The sequence below is a fragment of the Xyrauchen texanus genome, chromosome 18 (assembly GCF_025860055.1).
Source record: "Xyrauchen texanus isolate HMW12.3.18 chromosome 18, RBS_HiC_50CHRs, whole genome shotgun sequence".
In the NCBI taxonomy this organism is placed as follows: Eukaryota; Metazoa; Chordata; class Actinopteri; order Cypriniformes; family Catostomidae; genus Xyrauchen; species Xyrauchen texanus.
In genome coordinates this window covers 4,000,298-4,022,008 of record NC_068293.1, presented here as the reverse complement: position 1 = coordinate 4,022,008, position 21,711 = coordinate 4,000,298, and the positions used below count along the sequence as shown (strand labels likewise).

The window sequence follows — 21,711 nt, the reverse complement described above, 5'->3', positions numbered from 1 at the left end:
TTAAATATGTTAAAATTACTTCTTAAGGTTTACGAAGCACACATGCACTTAAAGAAATATGACAATGTATGTGACAATTAATAGTGAAAGCCAGTTAATCCTCATAATCGTAATTATTTGTTTGACAATTAACCATCAGCCAAATTTCTTAATTGTGACCGCCTTATTCCTGCATGTTCCATGATCATAATGTGGGGAATTCCCACACACTTTTATTCACTTAAACGTTTAGCTGAGAATTGTTAAACCAATCCAAACAGATGAACAAATCAAATCAATAAAATTGTCTTTGTATCAAACTTTAATTCTAGAATCTGTGTATAAATAACCTATTCCGAATTACACAGCTCACAGTCCAGATGCTCTCTATACTTTTCAAGGTGATATAGAGTGCAAGTATGAGGGGAATTATACAAAATAAATAAATGCAGAATCCCTCTTGTTGTGGAATAATTGGAGCTGGAGCTCCCGCTTAAATCAGGCGATTTGTTTCTTGAGGGTGCTGAGAATCGTCTGCTTGCATGTGAAGCGACTGAGACATGTAAACGACCAGTCACGGTTCATTTTGTTTTTACGTGCCATTGTGTTACTACAATAATAAACCGGTGTGCAATACAGTGATATTTAAACGGTCCGAATATCAGAGCCGTGGCAGATGCGTTTGAGCTCATACTGTTAAAGTGCTCGCCTGTTTTATTCTCCCTCTCTCTCCTCAACAGTTTCCTGTAAATTTGAACTGTCTTGTCTAATGAGAAAAGGCAAATACCAATCAAACTAATATCATATACCATCTGCAAATGTGCACATATCTCGTTTAAACAGATGTAATTCACGATCCTCACGAAAATCCAGCGTTTTCTTCCTGTCGAGCGTTCATCTAATATCTCCCTCTGAAGTGTGTATTCTATCAGCCAGAATCAAAATCTTCCGGATCAGGATCAAAAGTTCCTCTGATTCACAAATCATGATGGTCAGTCCGTGACAATCCAAGCAGGCCATCCAGGACATTTAAACTGTCAGGAGATCGCTTCTTGCACTGGATCCACACCAGTGCGTGACAGCAACTTCACAGTAAAAGTGCTGTAAGTAAATGTCATATTCACTATTCACTGTATGTACAATTGGTTTGATTTGGTATTTTTGGAGAAAATGCTTTTGCTAACATGGACATGCCATCTAAGGTTGCTGGACTACTGTCTGTACTGTTATTTCCTTCTACCTAATATATTAACATATATGTTTCTGTGAAATTGAGTAAATATAGTGCTAAATAAGAGTTTATCAATTATTATCATTAGTTTTTTTTTTAGCAATTTTATGTTTGTTATTTACTATATTACATTTGTGTAATATATCGGCATTGTATCAGCCTATTGGACACCCTGCTCTCTGGATATCGCATCGGCAATTAAAAAACACATATCGGTCAACCACTAGTCTAAATAAAGCCAATTTATGTTTGAAAGAAATGTGACGAAGTCTGAAAGAATGTGCAGAGTGTCAGAATTGAGAAATTGTTTACTTTTACACTTTAATCGGCTGTCGACAAATTTGCTCTCTCTCTCTCTTGTTTTCTCTCCCACTAAGTAACACTGAATAAATAGGCTGTCATATTTATGAATTAACGAATCCTAACACTGTCTGTATCTGCCCTGATTTAATTTAGTGGCTGAGTGGATGGGAGTCTTTCCTGGACAGTTATCATTTACTTAATTACAGTAAGTGTTGTAGACATTTCAAGAAGGTCTAAGCAACTGACTTTTTTTGTTCCTTGAACATTTCCTGCTAGTTGTGTGTTCAAAACGGGATAAATTACCATCCGAAGGGCATGTTGAAGGGAGAACAATCATGATAGTCATGCTGTAATATCGCTTCAAAGACAATTTCCAATAACAATTACTGTTAGCCTATCAAAGCTCTGAGTGGATGGTAAGTCCATACGGATGATTACTTATTAATAGAATGCACCCTCATTCAAAACAACAGTGCAAGGTGCTTCATTCATAGTGACTTTTACACGATTACTAAGCTCCACAAGTCATTTACTTTGACATGTAGTCATTTAGCAGATTCTTTTATCCAGAATAAAGAGACAAGAAAAGTATTTGAATAATTAAAAAAAGAAATCCTTACCTTGTTCACCGGTCATGCAGACAGCTTCATTGAACAGCTTCATCGATTATAACCAGAGACTATTTAGCAGAGACGGGACACTTCAATTAAAATTAATGTGAGAAATTGTAGGTCCCAATGGTCATTAGTTGGAGAAAGCAAGTCCCGCCTTCCAGGTAAACGAGTCAGTCACCTTGCAGAAACAGACATCATGTCAATCAACTTAAGAATGCCCATTAGCTGTTCAAGCCGGAATTTATTACTATTATTATATTTGCTTAATCTGAGGCGAAGAAGCACATAATATGATACCAGTGTTGTCAGATTATACTGCTGATTTGAAATATTTCCTTTGATCGTAATTTTGACCAACAGTTTTGAGGATTTTTTTCTTTTCCCATTCAAGATTGGAGCTGCACTTCTATGCCGCTTGTTAACATAGAAAAATAGCTGCCGGACAGTGTTCCAAAGATGTCTACCAAGTGAACTGACTTGCCTATAAAGACTTTGTTATAACTGGAGTGATCATTCCCGAGCTGTCCGCTTAGGAAATTATTGTGAGCTTCTACGATACATTTTCATCACCTCTCTTGGGTAGATGCTCAGTATCAACAACACATCTGGATAAGTCACTTCAGGTAAACGTTTGATGTTATTTGAGGAAAATATGTTAACTCGGAGCCCTAAAGGATCCGTTAATGATACCGTAAGTGCTGCAGGAAAATTTGCGTTCAAATTCCTTGTTATTGTTTACATGCTTGAAATGGTCTATAGTGAACTCCTCATAAAACACATTTGTCATTTGGAGAAAGTTGTCCTTTGAGAACTATTTGGGTTATTAGACTGACTGTACATGATTATTGGGTGAAATGTCATGTTCTCATTGTGTGACACGACGTCACAGCATGCTGTGTCACTGCAGACCAGGTCCATACAATCTCACACCTCCCTAGACGTTTGAAATGTGAAGTGTTGTGGTGTCTAAAGCAATTTCTAGTATGGGCACCTTCATTCTCTCAGCATAACACTGTATACTGTGCTCACACACTATAATGCAGTAATTCATCTTTGTGTTTTTATCTGTGTACATCGTACAGTAGTCGTGCATACTCTGTCTCCCTCCCTCTGATCCTGCATGTCTTGAGGTTGTTGTGTTTTTCCATCCTTATTCTGGCTCTGTTCTTCTAGAAAGGGACAGAAAAAAGGTATGTGTGTGTTTTGTACATCCACTTTGTCTTTGCATTGCCTTGTATGTCTAATTGTGATTTAATTTTGATTTCTAGAATTTACATTCAAATACCTAGGCCTGTTTTATGCGAGACAACTGCATGCCAAATTCTACACGTAGGCTACACATCCAAAACGAGCTGTGAACCGTGTTCTTGAAAGACTTTATTGCTGTTTAAAGCCCTAATAGGACAGGATTTTATATGGGGCCTCGGGTAGTGTAGCAATCATTGATATACATACGTAGATGCCCCATTCTGCTGGTTTGGATACGTCAACCACGGTGCCATCTTGGAACGGTCAACCTAGTTGAGACCTAGTTGAATGCAAGTGAATTGAAAAGAAGTCTCAAACCGCTGAGTTGACCGACAGACAGGGTGCTAATTTTCAGTATGTTTGCCATGAATTATTCATTTGTAGAGGACTTTATTTTAGTCCTCTACCCTGTATTAGAAGTGATGTCAGGGATTTTTATATCATCTAAAATATTGCCCAATGTTTATGGTAAGTCTGATAATATGAAAGTTGGCTGGAAAAGACTCCAGACTGTTATAGGCCGTATCATGTCAATTTACTTTCATGTGTTGATGGACGGCTCTTGACCTATGCAATATGGCGGACATGCCAACGTGTCGCAGCCCATAGGAATAGCTGCTAGTAAGGCATCTACAAATACTATTGGTAAGAATTGCCAGAGCTTCTCTGTGATTGTAATCTTGTTCGAATCGGTCATGTCAGGACTTTTTCTGGACTGCACTGTTTCCGCAGACTGATCTCACAGTGAAATCCGTATGTTTACTTTTTCTTTATCTTAAATTGGTCTGTGCTTTCTGAAATACGAAACACTGCCCCACAGTAAGTGGTGTTGGGCATTAGTGTGAGCTCCTTATTTTTACGAGATGGCATTTGGTCGGTGAGTCGGCATAATGTGGATATTCTAGGGTACTGAAACTCTAGGAAACAACATGCCGACTTTCCATTAAATAAATAATGGGTAGTAGCTCAATCATAATTTGTTAGCATAAAGCTCTTGCTTGATTTGATAGTAGATGCCACTTAGTTTGATATTTTGTATCTAATGCAATGAAATTTAGACATTAGGTGTGACTTAAGCGTCTAAAAATGTCCTAATAATTTGGGGCCACAGTAATAAGTCACGCCTCACTGGGAAATGAATGGGTGAAAATAAGGACCAAAACATATTTAGTCCTTATGAGCATTGTTTTCATAAAACACATGGTTTCCTTAATCTCAGTGGCATGCGATTTGGTGACTTTTCCTACATTTGCTATCTATACACACACACACACACACACACACACACACACACACACACAAACAATTGGGCTGGACTGAGGTTGTGTGGTGGTGTGACAAAAAACTCGCACTTGTGATGTCCGGGGTCAAATTTGACCCCACATAGGAAAGTAATGGGGATATAATGAGCATTTATTTGTATTATTTGGCAAATAAAATCAATAAATCAGCCACAATGCAGAACACACAAGCACAGAAATTAAGGGGTGATACTATAACTTATTAAAAATGTGTAATGCACATACACACAAACGATCACATACAGGGATGAAAAGGTAAGACTGTAAAAGAGAGAATCTCTTATTGAATTTGTCAAATGAAATGCAAAGGGTTAGGCAATAATACCTAGTACACGCTAAGTATGTTTACACACATGCACACGCAGACACAAACAGATCTGCGATCAAGTTTACTCTTCAGGGTGGGAGCAGAATGTTTATTCTAAGTCTTATGTTTGCACACAAAATTAATTATCACTTCATTCCTGTTCATTTCTGTTTATTGCTGTTGGTTTTATTGACATTTTCTTACTAATTCTATTGATTTATTGAATTGGGATGTTTGAAATAAATGATAGGTAATGATAAATCTTCTCTTTGTAACATCATGGTTTGTAATCATAACATGGCATCATTTCAAATTTCCAGAGCCTTCTCGACGTACTTGCCAAGCGTCCAGTGAGGATCAGCCGGAGGCATCATTTCCTTCAGTGCACTATTCAGATCGTCACGGAAGAAAACCACCAGAGAGCGGTCTGGATAGTGCACTAAATTTGATAGCTCTAAAAACTCACAGACATGATCCTCAACTGGATGGTCCCCTTGCTCAATTAGCAGAATTCGGACAGCCGCTAGATCCATTTGAGGCCAGTCTTTCTGTGACAAGGCAGGCTAGGAATGAGGATCTAAGTGCAGCTTTATTAACAAAGAATAAGCAAACCAACTCAGAATATACAGGGAGCCAAGCACAGACCATCAAACAAAACATGCCAAGACTGACAAAGGAAACACAGGGGGCAAACAAGGGAATGAGGAACCCCTGTGGAAACAATCAGGGTAAAACCAATCATAAAATGAAACCACAAAGGACTACAAAACTAACAGGAAACAGGAATTAAACAAGAATTTCAACTTAAAAGAAAAGACAAAAAATTTGACAAAATTAGTCTATTAGCAAATCAGAAACAACAACCTAGTATTCTAGTGTTTTTGAGTTGCAGTCTTTATTTGTATAATTTATTCAAATTGTAAACTAAATTTGAAAACACTTGTTTTTTTATTAAATTCAGGAACAATTCTCAGCTTGTTTTGAATGTGTAGCCTATGTAAAGAATATGGCTTGCAGTTGCCCCAGAAAGAGTATTTTAATTTAAATGAATAATCATAATTAAAATATCAAGCGGAATAATTGTCAATTATGATTTTCATCATAGTCATGCAGCCCTATTTAGTTAAAATATTTCATGATCCATAGCAATGTCACATCAGATTATTTTTTGGCACAGGCAAGAACTCTTTCAGTGGACGTAATGAAAAAAGCAGGCAGAAGAACATTGTCAGAAATGTAAAAATTAATGACCATGAGGAGAGTCAGCTAAAGACAATGAAATTGTTGAGACACAACTTATGTAAGGTTATAAATCCTAAACTTGAGTACTACTTGAACTTCAAGTTATATTTACATTCATTCTTGAGGTTTAACAAACGTGGAATACATTTATTTCCCCACTAATGGTATGAAATATGTACATCATGATAAATAACGATAACGCAATTATTTAACTAATATTTTTGGCCATATTGCCCAGCCCTATTTTGGCATGTATCCACATTACCAAAACTGCGATATGCACATGCACGTATGGCCCACTGGAATTCCACTTGTCAGTCAGTCAAACAGCATGGGAGAATGAAATGAAGAAAAGAAAAAAGATCTTTAAGATTTTAGTTTCTTTCTCTACACTCTTTTCCTTTTTGCCTGATGACAAGATGAACCAGTGGTTGTCCATCAAGATCAATGTAATGAGAACCACATTCTTTTTGTTCAAATATCAATCAAATGAAGATCGCAATTAATCCGAATTTTCACCCAGCCTTTCTTATAGGCTAGTGTTTGGTCAAAAGTAAACCCTGATATTCTATCCTTTTGAAAATCAGCATAATCAGCCCAATGCCCAAATACGCTCATGTTGGCAATACCAATTTATACAAACATTATATACTGTATAAATGCACAGCTAGTTCCAGTCACTTTTAATCACTGTTTTATTTCATATGCCTACTCTACCTACTCTGTATTGAGATATTTCAAGACTTTTATGCCTGTTCATACTAGAGTTGCTCCGATACCAACATTTTGGCTTTGGTATGAGACCAGCTCTGGCACCTCGGTATTGATACTAAAGTGGTACTTCAGCAACAAATAAATAGCCTGACATTACTGGTAAAATCACATAAAAAAGGACTTGGTGCTGTAAGCGTTTTTTTTTGTTTTGTTTGTTCTTTCATGGAAATGTATGCAAAAAAATGTACTTCTCCCTTAAAGATATTTGTAATAAGTGTCCTGAGATATCTCACCGGTCACTGTGACAGCTGTAGACTTTGTAAACAGCAAACAAAAATGTGTCCGTAGACATTAACTCTTTTCACCTGTCAATCATTTTGCTTGTTCTCATAGTGTTGTATTTGAAGCAGATCACTGAGGCTTTGATTCATAAATTTGTCAGTTGAGGGCGCCATTGTGCCACTGTTGATTTTGACAGCCACAGGAAAAATCAATGCTGCTCTTTTGCTCTGGTGAGGTTTTGGAATGAGGGGGCGTGGCTAATTCTACTCCTCAGTCAAGCTTAAGCTTCCGAACACTTAAATCACTTGCAGCACCTTTAAAAGAACTGCATTAAGTCTTTCAGTTGCAATTACTGCATTTTCCATTTGAAGTTTTGTTGTTTTGTTATAATTAAACATTATCTAAATATTGTTTAATCAAATGAATACATAAAGCTTTAGTCAAATAAAATATATTCAATAAAAAATAGCCATTGTTTGTTTGGTCAAATATAATGCTGCACAACAGAGTTTCAAAGTTTAAATTAAAACATACTGTATATGAAAAACAAAATCTTATTACCTGTGGCACAAGGCTTCTATGGCTGAATCAAAGCCCCCTGATATTCAATACACTTGTTTTTGTGATATTGCTTGCATGTAATAATACAGTGCTGTGAAAAAGTATTTGCCCCCATCCTGATTTCTTGGTTTTGTGTATATTTCATACTAAATTGTTTCAAAATTTCAAACAAAATCTAACATAAAGCAAAGGCAATCTGAGTAAACACAAAATACAGTTTTTAATGATAATGTTATTTATTGAAACTAAAAAGTTATCCAATACCAACTGGGCCTGTGTGTAAAAAGTATTTGCCCCCTTAGTTAATAAATCCCCAAATCTATGAAACTGCATTCATAATGGGGTTCAGCTGGACTAGACACACCCAGACCTGATTACTGTCAGCCCTGTTCAATCAAATCAACATAGAACTAAATAGAACTTTTTCAGCAGAATGACGTTAGTTAAATGGTCTCTCAGTAGCACACTATGTCAAGTTCCAGAAAAATCCCAGAAATGATGAGGAAAAAGGTGATTGAAGTACATCAGTCTGGGAAGGGTTACAAAGCTATTTCAAAGGCTCTGGGACTCCCACAGTGAGAGTCCAAATGGAGAAAATCTGGCACAGTAGTGAACCTTCCCTGAAGTGCCTGAACTTCCAGAATTCCTCCAAGAGCACTGACAATGACATCCAGGAAGTCACAAAAAAGCCAAGGACAACATCCAAGGAATTGCAGGCCTCTCTAGCATCAATGTTCATGGCTGTCAGAAAGACACTGGCCAAAAATGCCATCCATAGAAGTGTGGCGATGCGAACCCACTGCTAACCCAGAAGAACATTAAGGCTCATCGGAATTTTGCAAAAACGCACCTTGATGTTTCTCAAACCTTCTGGGAGAATGTTCTGTGGACTGATGATTCGAAAGTGGAACTGTTTGGAAGACAGGTGTCCCGTTACATCTGGCATAAATCAAACACAGAATTCCACAAAACGAACATCATACCTATGGTCAAGCATGGCTGTGGCAAGACCTTAAAAGGGCAGTTCACGCTTAAATCCTCCAATTTGCTGAACTAAAGCAGTTCTGCAAAGAAGAATGGGGCAAAAACTGATCTCCAGTTATCTTTTTTAACAGCCAGGAATGTTCTTTGCAAAAATATAATGGTGCTGTATGGTTTATGTATTTATAGTGCCCTCTTGTGGATTAAGGAAACAACATCAATTTAAAAATCAGCTGACTTGGTGCCTTTCCGGTGGTTCACCACAACTTGCACTAACCCACTTTAAAGAACACCTAGCTGTGGATTATCCCTTACATTGCCAATGATATATATTGTTCATCCCTTCTATAGACAATCACTTTCAACCTTTCCCATAAGATCTGTTATGGCGTTCTGTGGACTGCTCTTAGTGGTATACGAGTGCTTGTTCCAGTGACAGAGCTCCAGTGTAATTTCTGGACCGAACTGCTTTATCTCTGGCAGAAGATGAGCCGAAATGGCTGCTCATTAGACCAAGATAATGACAGTGGGGTGAGTCCAGAGGAGACCGCCCAGATGAGAATGCCCGTAGGACCCTCACAGCAACACTCACTCATATATCCCTCAGGGTCTGGTAGAGAGAGCAGAAGCGAGGGTGAAAGAGAGTTGGTAGACAGAGATGGGGTGGTGTGCTGAGGTAGATCAATGTGCTTGTGTTTGGATGTACTGCAGAATTTCACTGTTGTCTTCCTCAATGTATATTTGTTAATATTATGTTAACTTCTTTTTTCATAGATCTTAATGAACCCTAATGTGCTCCTCATTTTAGCATCTCCTCCCTGCACCATGGGGTTTATTAGTTGTATTTGTATATTAACATGTAACTGCCAAACTCATTTGGAATTATGCAAAATTGAAATTAAAGTGAACTTGGAGCGCTTTAAACGGATGCTCTTACTTGGGGAATGAGATCTACTTTGTCATAATGTTATTATTTAAGATCTACCGCACACAATTGATATGCAAGCAGTGTTGTCATGATACCAAAATTTCAGTAGCTGGCAGTGAAATTTGATGACACTCGATACCAAGTCCATTACTGCAACAAATAATAATACTAATACTAATTTGTTAATTATGTTCTGTAAGTACTGTTTCAAGATCTCAAGTAATAATTCAAGACAAGTCTGTAATAAAATAAAAACAAAGAAACAAAATCAAAGCAATGAGTAGATAAACAAATGAAAAATAATAGAACAAAATTACAAATTAAGACAGCTTTAAAAGATTTTAAAAGCATTATCAAATATTCAAATGAAATGTGACAGAAATCTACTACTGGTTTTCACTGTATGAATGTACTACATTGATAATTCTTTAAACTTCTAAATTTATTCAGTCACGAGCAGTGAGTGGGTGTACCGTTTCCTTTATTGTTTGATTATAACGAAATACTACAGCATTTCTGCGGGTCCTTAAAAAGTCTAAAATTTCATTTGCTGAGGTCTTAACTTTTGGGGCGGGAATAGAGGAGATGCTTAAAGCAGGATAATCTTCTCTCGCGCACTCGTGCATCTATCATTTAGCAGCTGACGCTTGAGTTAAGTGTGGGCGCGCGCAGTAAAGTGCATTTTTACTGAGCTTACAAAGTTACACATGTATAAACCTTCATAAACCCATTAATCAGAAATGCAAATGCCGTTATTTTGCATCTCTGTAAGCGAGTGATCCGCTAACAGTGTCGCTCCTGCTTATAATTGACAAAGCTCTGAGTGTTTCAATTTGCAAGCGCGTGAGGTTGGAGCGTCTTTTGACACCTTTCAAATCGTGGCGCTTCCTTATTTTACACTACCTTTGACAATAATTGTAAAGCTAACAGAACTACTCCGCTGCAGAGTTACACCTGTTACATCTCTCATCTCCATCTCTCTTGAGCTCCATCTGACATATACAGGTATTTTCTCTGCCATCTCAATCAGTCAATTTTAAACATGATGTAATGATATACAAAACAATAATAATATAATTATCTAAATATTAATAATATACATAATATGAAAATATATGATCTATATTTAATATATGGTATATAAATATGGTTTTCAATATACATCATAACTAATTATACTGCACAGTTCTCTTTCATAATTTAATCTGTTAACATTTTCAGTACATTATTGTCAACTTTAAACGCCCATTTCTAAGGTAACTGACGAGTTTTGACTTTTACTTGAGATATTTCACACAAAAATGAAAATTGTCATCGCTTACCTTCATGCTGTTGCAAACCTGTATGACTTTCATATTTCAGTGGATATAAAAAGGAGATATTAGGAGGTTTCAGTCACCATTAGCATACATTGAATGAAAAACAAGATGCCGTGACGATTTGTTTAACATCTCCTTTTTTGTTCCATGGCAGAGAAATATTCATACAGACTCAAGGGTGAGCAGTAATGACAGAAATGTTATTTTTAAATGAACTGCCCTTTATCTACATGTTAAAGGTATCGTCCAGAAATAAATATATAAATGTTATTCAGCACATAATAGAACTTATTCATAGCAGGGCCATATTTAAAAAAAAAAATAATAATTCTCCCCAATTTGGAATGCCCAATTCCCAATGTTCTCTAAGTCCTCGTGTTGGCGTAGTGACTCACCTCAATCCGGGTGGCGGAGGATGAATCTCAGTTGCCTCCGTAACTGAGACCATCAATCGACACATCTTATCACGTGGCTTTTTGAGCGGGTTAACGCGGAGATGTAGCACGTGTGGAGGCTTTACGCTATTCTCCGCATCCACGCACCCCACCGAGAGCGAGAACCACATTATAGTGACCACGAGGAGGTTAACCCATGTGACTCTACCCACCCTTGCAACCGGAACAATTCGGTTGCTTAGGAGACCTGACTGGAGTCACTCAGCACGGCCATGGTTAATTTTTGACGAGAATGACAACAAGGATGTAAGGGATAGACGTATAGAGATTGCTAAGACATGTGACAACATCGATGAGATGTACTGCATTTTAAAAGTGTTTTTGGATCATTTCGCACACAAAACATTGGAAAAATATATTTTCAAGGACACTCGGTAGACAAAAAACATCACGAGTGGTGGAAAATCAGATGGGATATTGGAGCTTTTTACAGATTACACCATGTATTCCATTGAAGAAATGGTAAGTCTATCCCTCACAGCTTCGTTTCCATTCCCATCAAAAATCAAACATGGCGCTACTGTGAATATGGTCTATAGACCAATCCTCTTATTTACAAAAATGTCAGCACATGCGCAGTAAGTGGTGGCAGAAAGCCCACCTACTGTTGCGTTACATTTGACAGACTAGATGATTAAATGAAAGTATGACCCAAAACCATCATGAATACAAACATATTCTTAGCAATATAATTACTATAATGAAATTACTTGATAACAAACATGTAAAAATGCAAAGTTGTGAGTTGAAATAATCTCAGTTCAGTCAGCTCTGTTGATGGCTTGAAGCCACAGCAGTCAACGAGAGCCCTCAGAATAAATTTTCAACTACGTAATCCGATAAAAGTTTACTTTTTGTGCATGGTTTTTGCCACCACTTCCATGTTTGACATAAGCATTATATTGCCAAAGCATTGGTCTAATGTGTCACAGCTTGCTGGAAAGGAAGTGACTAAAGTATAGGGTTACAATATAGGCTAAATACTTTAGGCTACATGCATTCTTATTGAATTCATTCAGTTTTGATGTTGTATAAAAAAAAGAAAGAAAAAAAAAAGAAAACACAAAAATACACAATAAAATATTTAAAAAAAAAACATGTCCAGAGACATCCAAGTAGCCTCAGTGGTTTTGTATTTACCCGCTAATTAATTATTTAATGTGTTTATTATTATTATTATTATTATTATTATTATTATTATTGTGCAAAAGTGGTCTTAATTTTTTATTTTATTTGGCCTTAAAAAGTCATTTAAAGAATTTAATTCCTTCAAACCTGCAGAAATCCTGTAGTAGAAAGTGCCTGGTGTGTTATGTTTAGGGCTGTCAATCGATTACAATTTTTTATCGAATTAATTACATGGTGTCCCGATTAATTAATGGCATATACAAATATTTGCTGAGAAAGCCCCTCATATAACAATTATTCAATATATAAAGATTATACATATTTATATCAATATATAATTATACATAGTTATCTTTAAATATTTAAAAATTATATATATATATATATATATATATTTATATATATATATTATATATATATACACACACAAATATTCAGATCATTATAATGCATTACATTCTTGAAGTAGAAGAGTTCATCATTGATAAGACAATATGAATAGCAGCTTTAGAATACAATGTATTGTTTACTATCATATTATTGATCATAAGTCAATCATTGGGATACAGTTCACAACAATGCATTCACAAGTGAATTTGTCAATCAGTTGGAGGTTTATTATGAGGGCTTGTTTAAAGACCCTTCGATCTACACCTGCATCAGACATGCTTGTGTAGCGTCTCGGGTGCATTGTGTCATAAACATAAAATGTTTAGTTCACTGTTTCAAGTTAAATAAAGTTTAATACTCAATCTTTAAACACATCTTGAGATCCCTTAGTTCACATTTGCACTAGTTCAAGTGTTTTGAACGCAAGAACGCAACACATGTCTGTGTTGTGGGTTGTCTTCTTCACTGTATAAATGGTGCGTTGCTCATACAGCTGAAATACCCTCTGGAGTAAACAGGTGGTATTACAGCTTGCATTTCTCAGGAATCTTCCTTATTATGGTGCGATTAATTGCGTGTGGCAGGGTGGAGGGCAGGGTGGGGTTGTAATTATACACACCCAGTCCCTTATTAGGCTAATTAAGCCTCCAAGAGGGATAAAGGCTGATGGCAGATGGTGGTGCGACGAGAGAGAGATAGATTACGGACATGTCCGTCATGTGTGTTTGTTTACCAATTAAACTATTATTTATATTATAAGGTTCTCGGAGCCGGTTCTCGCCTCCTCCTTGCCCATTGAACTACGTTACATTGCGTAAATTTTTTTTTTAACGTGTTATTTTTTGTCATATTAATCGCATTGAATTAACTCGTTAAATCGACAGCCCCAGTTGTGTTACATTTATACTTCAAGTCCGACATTTTATACACGTGTTTACATTAGTACCTCACCAAGACGGCATTTTGGAGTGTAATTTTGGCACTTATACCATTCACATTATCACGAGCGCACACATGAGCAGCCTGTCAGTCAAACCGCACGCGCTTGGGAAAATAAAGGAAATAAAAAGTCCATCTTTTCGTTTGTTGTTTCTTTCCAACACTGAAGGCTCCATTGTTTTAACGTAATGACTGTTTTTAAAGCATATTTGCTTATTTATCGGTGAAACACCAAGTTAACATAGAACTGTTTATGAAACCTTTTTTCTCTCATTTTGCTTGACTTTACGAAGTTAGAATATGAACAAGCTTATTCCTTTTTTTATAGGGCTTGGGAAATAAAATTGATTCTGTTACAAATCGTGATTCTTGGGGCCTGGGAAGCTCCGCGAGTAAAGACGCTGACTACCACACCTGGAGTTGCAAGTTCATATCCAGTGTGTGCTGTGTGACTCCAGTCAGGCTTTCTAAGAAACCAATTGGCCTGGATGCTAGTAGGAACGTGTACGAGTAGTCTTTTATTTGAATATTCGTTCTGCAATAATTATTCGAAGATTTTAAAATTGTCTCCCTGATGAAAAAAGTTTTCTTTTTATTTAATAATAAACACTTATCTTAATGCTACAATAATTAATCGATAAATATAGGAAACTATATTTGTGCAGAGTTCCACATTAACAGGTTTTGCTCTCTGAGATGTTTTGTCTCTTTAATTCTTTACATTTAGTCTTTTAATGCACCATCAAAATCCTCTGCTGCGATCAATGTTCCTGTTATTATGCACAATCCAAAAGTTTATTTGAGACGTGTTGTGGAGAGTATTTGTCAGAATTCATTCTGCAGATTCTGTCTGACACTCCTTTAATAACTAGTTTTGCTGTAAAAAAGCTTCTCAAACTGATGGATGCCATAAACTGCATGTCGTGCCCCCACAAAATATATGATCTTACAAACATGGTATTCGTGCACTAGGGATGTCAATAAGGCAGAGAAACTAAATTCGAATTTTTACCGTAAATATTTAAAAAAGAATAATTAGAATTTTAAAGTCAGATGATTTTTAAATTGACATTGTTTCTTTAGTCCTCAAGGGGGCGCATTGAATGCATAAACCATACCAACACATTCTCATGAACATCCTTACATATTTTAAGAGTTGGCTATTTCGTTTGATTTCGTACAAGTTCGTATAAATTTGAACGATTTCATCACGTGCAAATGCCCGGATATGTAATGTGGAATTAAGCTTGAGTGTCGGACTTGAGGAGTTAAGGACATGCTTATTAGTACTATATACAAAACTCAAATCCTTACTCAAATCCCTTATCTAAACCTAAACGATCATTAGAATGTGTAAACATGATAGGAAGCTGTTGAGTGTGACAGAAACAAGTAATTGTTGCTTAATATATGGAAACGATGTCCAGCGACATCATTGGCTGTAGTGAAAGTCGTACGATATCATATGAATTAACCACATTTTGAATGAAAACATTTAAAATAAAAAAAGAGCATTCCATTTTCAACTTATGTGAATAAAATAAATAAATAAAAAATTTTAGTCAGTCCATATTCTCAAATATTTCATTAAAAGTTAAATGGGGGGGGACTTTTCAATAGACAGTCCACATGGTGTTACACTTGCACTGATGCCACAGTATATCACAGTGTACAACAGTGCCACAATCATTAAACAGTGTCCAATCATTACAGTGTATGCAGGGTAGCAATATTCACAGATAGCAGTGGTATTCGGCTGAACTCGGTGGTGAAGCAGCTCAGACTATGAGCACAGGCCAGGGGCTGTTCAATAAGACGGTACACAACAGACTGGAACCGAATGCAAGGATCTTGAGACACACATATCCAAATTGAACTCCTTTCATGACAAAACGTTTAAAAACTCATTGCTTAAGAAATTGCTGAGAAATGCTTCTAAGAGAGCAAGATTCAACGGCAAGGAACACAAAACTCCATAAGATGTTGATTTAATGGAGAAAAATAATCTTGGGAGAAACCAGACTCACTGTGGGGGCCAGTTCCCCTCTGGCTAACATCATGAATATAATGCCAATATTACTTATGTATAGTGCAACATTATTAAACTAAGTGTTAAGGGTCAGTGTTTAAACATAGATTTTGTATGAACTGTAAGATTAATGATTAATGTCTTTGAAATCCATCCTGGATTAACTGCAGAAGTTCACATAGATGCAATTATCCTTGTTATTTGGCTGATGAAAGCTTTTGTTGGTAATTTATTAATGGTCTACTTATTCCATTTTAAGAGTGTAGTCCATCATTAGCCCAAGGTAATTTTGGCAGAGATCAGTGAGGTGATTTGCAGTTCAACCGGTTGGTAATTTCGGTGTGGTCTATCCTAAATCCAAGGTTCAGACAATGTCATATGAAGTATCCCATGTCTTATGGTTAGAGTTGGCATTAGTTTATCCTCTGAGGTCCATTACAATAGACTGTAGTGATGTTTGGCTGGCACCGGTTGCATTTATTCGTCATCATTTAGAGAGACTTAGCAGTGGAGTCTGATACCATTTATAGGTCATGATCAATGTTTCAGGTTCCGGCAGACCTAACTAAAGCAGCCTAATTGTGTGGTGAAGAATACATTGGGTGTATGCCTGGCTAAATAGATGTAATATAACTAAAGCAGTTTACATGTTAGCACAGCATGTTAAATTAACCACTACATGAAAAATAACATCAGCTGTGTGAGATTAAATGTAATGTCCATGAGTATTAATAATTAACATATACTGTAGGCAGACTGCTCCTGTTTGTACCTTTGTCTCACTGGTTTTACTTCAGGACAGATTTTACATTGTAAATCACATGGCTACCCGCCATAGTAAAAACCTAACCTGTATTTAATGTATCCTGGGTCGCATTTCCTTTTATGTTGCATTGTTTTGTTCGTGGTTTTCGAGTACAAGGACATGCATCAAGGTACATTATTATTGTTGTTGACGTCAACAACAAAATCTACAGGAAGTTTTCTCTCCCAACTTTAAAAAAATGTAAGAGCATATTTACATATATGAGCCCATTATTATCCTGTTTGTTTCTAATTTCAAACAGAGCACACATATTACACAGAAGGAAAGGCTCTTCATTACCATGGTTAGGTCAGTGTGCTAGTCTTAAATAATAGTAATAATAATAATAATAATTGAATGTATTTATGAAAAATAAATACTAGCTGAAACACATCTTGAAACTTTAATTAAAACTGCCGCTGTTGATATAAAATGAGGTCTAATAGATTCTACCTTTTAGATAATTTCATATGAAACTACAACATTTTGTCAAAATATAACAGTTACTTTTACTCATGTAAAATCCTGAAACAAATTTGTAAAGGTGCTGGTGTGTAATTATTTTTTGCTGCATAGCACAGTGTTGCTCTTTTCCTCCTCAGTGCTGTTTGGCAAGTCAGGGCTGCTACTGTTTGAGAGGTTCGACTTGACTTCCTCTTTAACGCTTTTAAACTAGAAAAGTCTCACTATTGAAATTGGTCACATCAGTTTTGAGGTCTGTGCTCCGCAATATCGAGGGAAGACCTTCAATGGGAGAACCATGGCATTGTTCTTTCCCTGCTGTCCGCGATACAGCCCGAATAGACCTGTGACACATCAGTTCAACACTGCTTTAACTCAAACACACACTCGCTTATGTCAGACCCCCTCGCCTAGCTTCTCTCTGAAATTTTCTCCGCTGTGTGTGTGTGTGTGTGTGTGTGTGTGTGTGTGTGTGTGTGTGTGTGTGTGTGTGATGCAAGTTGACTAGTCTGACATGCAGACAAGGAGGAAAGGAGATGAGCATGTGCATGTTAGATTCTCCGTCCGGTTGCATTTGTTTTTGTTTTTTTCAATACCGTAGATAAGCAAATGTACATGGTATGATAACCATCAATTTTCATTCCGTGGTATACCGTGAAACCGGTATACTGCTGCAACCCTAGGTGTCTGCTAAATTGGACCTGAACCATGCTAATTCAAGTCCACAAATGCCAACATAATTCTCCAGCCTATTCAAGAGAAAGTCGTGATCTATGGTGTTGAATGCAGCACTAAGATCTAAAAGCACTAGAAGAGAAATGCAGCCGTGATCAGATGATAAGAGCAAGTCATTCATAACTCTGATAAGTGAAGTCTCTGTACTGTGGTGTGGCTTAAATCCTGACAGAAATTGTTCATATATAATATTTCTCTGTAGAAATTAACATATTTGGGAGACACAACCTTTTTTGAAAAGGTAAGAAGACAATTGTGTCCACAACAGGACATTTGAAATTGGTATATAATAAGCCAAAGTTGTGGCTTCTTACTAAGCGGTTTAATAACTGCCATTTTAAAGCTTTAAAGTAAGTTTAAAGTTTAAGATAAAATTATATAATGTATGTATTTATTTGTTGTATACAAATGGACATAATGCAGCCTTACACATGGGTTCCTTTGTACTAACTGGTCGCCTAGCTCAGACAACACACTGACTGGATGATTGGTAGTTTTATACATCCCTACATTTTACCTGCAAATGATGTATTACAGTGTGAAAACAATTGTCATTTTAGAGACAGCTGTTCAACATGAGACATCTATTTCTGAGAAAAAGGACATCATTTTGATGAATCTTTTTATGAAGTTTTTTTTTTTATATGAAAACGTCAAATCGCAATACATAATGAATTGCCTTGTAATATTTAATTGGGAGGTCTGTGGCAATTCCCCGCCCTATTAAATTAAATTTAACTTTGTTTAGTAGCCTAATGCTCAGGTTTTGTAAATCACTGAAATATATATATATATATATAGATATATATATAGATATAGATATAGATATAGATATATAGATATAGATATATAGATATAGATATAGATATATATATATATATATATAGATATAGATATATAGATATAGATATAGATATATATATATATATATATAGATATAGATATATAGATATATATATATATATATATATAGATATATATATATATAGATATAGATATATTAATTTATTTAAAAGAAAATAATTTTTTCAAAATCGTAAAAGAATCGTAATCATTATTCTAAGCAAAAAAACTAAAATAAAAAAACTTGTCATTCTCAATTCATCCAGAATCGTGCAGCTCCATCTGTAGTGTTTTACTCCTAGTAGGAACACACATACTAATTCTGATGATACGGTGTTCCAGCAGTCTCGGAGCAGTTCTGTGCTCGATACACATGATTTCCATCTCATATTCTGATTGTTTGTTATATACAGAACAGCTGTGCTGTGCAGTTTGTGTGTGTCGTTAACGTGCACTGACTGTGCTATTTTTGCATAATTCTAAATATGTATGGCCAATGGCCATTACAAGCTTCTAAACAAATCTAAAATAACCCTGTGCACCAGGGTTGTGTGGTTGAGGAGGAGATAAGAGCATTTCACCATGATTTTGACAAAAACTAAAAACAGAATCAACAACATACACACTTCCTTCAGTTTTGTGACCATATAGCAATGCCACATTCTAAATTATTACAGAATTATATTTGGGTGCTGTGGAGATCTGTCATCATCAAGTTGTTAGATGAGAGAAGATTTTATGGTTTCTGTGCTTTTGAAAGCAAAGTTTGGAAATACTTGTAATATTATGATTCTTATTTAATTCTTCTCTATTAATATTCTGTTCTTGTTGGATTCATGGAAACCAATAGATGAGGATCAGCTTTTATTTGTGGAAAGAAAATGTGAAGCGAACTCGGAAGCTGATCAGACCCTTATGTGTGTATGTGTCTTACATTTCTGTACATCAGTAGAGGGCATTTTATAAATGCATATATCGTTGAAGTCAGAAGTTTACATACACTTGGGTTGAATTCATTAAAACTCATTTTAACCACTCAACAGATTTTATATTAGCAACTATAGTTTAGGCAAGTCATTTAGGACATCTACTTTGTGCAAGACATGACTAATATTTCCAACAATTGTTAACAGACAGATTATTTCACTTTTAAATGACTATATCACAATTCCAGTGGGTCAGAAGTTTACTGTAAGTTAACTGTGCCTTTAAGCAGCTTGGAAAATTATGTCAAGCCTTTAGACAATTAGCCAATTAGCTTCTGATAGGAAGTGTTCTGAATTGGAGGTATCTGTGGATGTATTTTAAGGCCTACCTTTAAACTCTGTGCATCTTTGCTTGACATCATGGGAAAATCTAAATAAATCAGCCAAGACTTTCATCTGTACAAACAATAGTGTGCAAGTATAAACACCGTGGGACCACGCAGTCATCATATGCCTCAGGAAGGAGATGTATATTGTCTCCTAGAGATGAACGTAGTTTGATGCTGTTGTTCTGTGATTGATTTGCACTTTTTGCAAAGGACCTTGTGAAGATGCTGGATGACACAAGAAAATAAGTATCTATATTCACAGTCAAACGAGTCCTATATAGACATAACCTGAAAGGCTGTGCAGTAAGGAAGAAGCCACTGCTCCAAAACTGCCATAAAAAAGCCAGACTACAGTTTGAAAGAGTACATGGGGACAAAAATCAAAGAAAGGCTTGACATTAAATAATATTTTAATTATAAACTTAACCAAAAACACAAACACACATGCGTCGGACAGCTGCCTGTAAACGCTCTCTCTCTGTCGCACCACCGTCCGAAGTCTTCCTTTATCCCTCTCGGAGGCTTGATTAGCTTGATAAGGGACCGGGTGCGTAGAATCATGACCCGGCCCCACGCTCCGCTCTGTCACGTTCCTCCCTCATTCTCTCAGGCCGAGGAGCCCCCGGCATGACGTATACCTCCCCCCTTTCCCTGGGGGAGGGGGGTGCCTTACGCCCCATCTGCCGGTAGGTCATCCCCTCCTTCCTAAATCTGGGAGGGGACAGGGGAGGTAAACAATAATGATTAAAATAGGGGTACTCCCTGTAATAGTGCAGTACCCCCAACAAAAAAAAACACTAAAATTTAAAAGAGAGGGAAAAGGCCAATGTGGAGCGGCAGAGGGAGAGAGAGAGGAGGCTCCTCTGTGAAAGGAGGTGAGAGAAATAATATTTTAATTATAAACTTATACAAAAGACACAAACACACATGAGTCGGACAGCTGCTCGGAAATGCTCTCTCTCTGTCGCACCACCATCCGCAGTCGGCCTTTATCCCTCTCGGAGGCTTGATTAGCCTGATAAGGGGCAGGGTGTGTAGAATCACGACCCGGCCCCGCCCTCCATCCTGTCACATCAAGGTATTGGAGTGGCCATCACAAAGCCCCGACCTAAATCCAATAGAAAATTTGTGGGCAGAACTGAAAAATCATGTGCGAGCTTGGAGACCTACAAACCTGACTCAGTTACACCAGTTCTGTCTGGACGAATGGGCCAAAATTCCAGCAACTTAATGTGAGAAGCTTGTGGAAGATTACCCAAAACATTTGACCCAAGTTAAACTATTTAAAGGCAATGCTACCAAATACTAACAAACTGTATGTAAACATCTGACCCACTGGGATGTGAAGAAAGATATAAAAGCTGAAAGAAATAATTCTCTCTACTGTTATTCTGACATTTCACATTCTTAAAATAAAGTCGTGATCCTAACTGACCTAAGAGAGGGAATGTTTTCTATGATTAAATGTCAGGAATTGTGAAAAACTGAGTTCAAAAGTATTTGGCTAAGGTTTATGTAAACTTCTGACTTCAATTTTAGGTCTACATCACCTTTTAGGTTGTTTGGAAAGTTTTGAGTCTGTCTGGACTGTGAGATGTGT

The 21,711-nt window shown here is 36.6% G+C and overlaps 1 protein-coding gene across 1 annotated transcript in view; it reads left to right on the top strand.

The window, feature by feature from the left end:
• The window catches only part of tlk1a (tousled-like kinase 1a), a 62,098-nt gene that overhangs the window by 9,949 nt on the left and 30,438 nt on the right, over window positions 1–21,711 (top strand). The gene's annotated exons all lie outside the window — the stretch shown is intronic.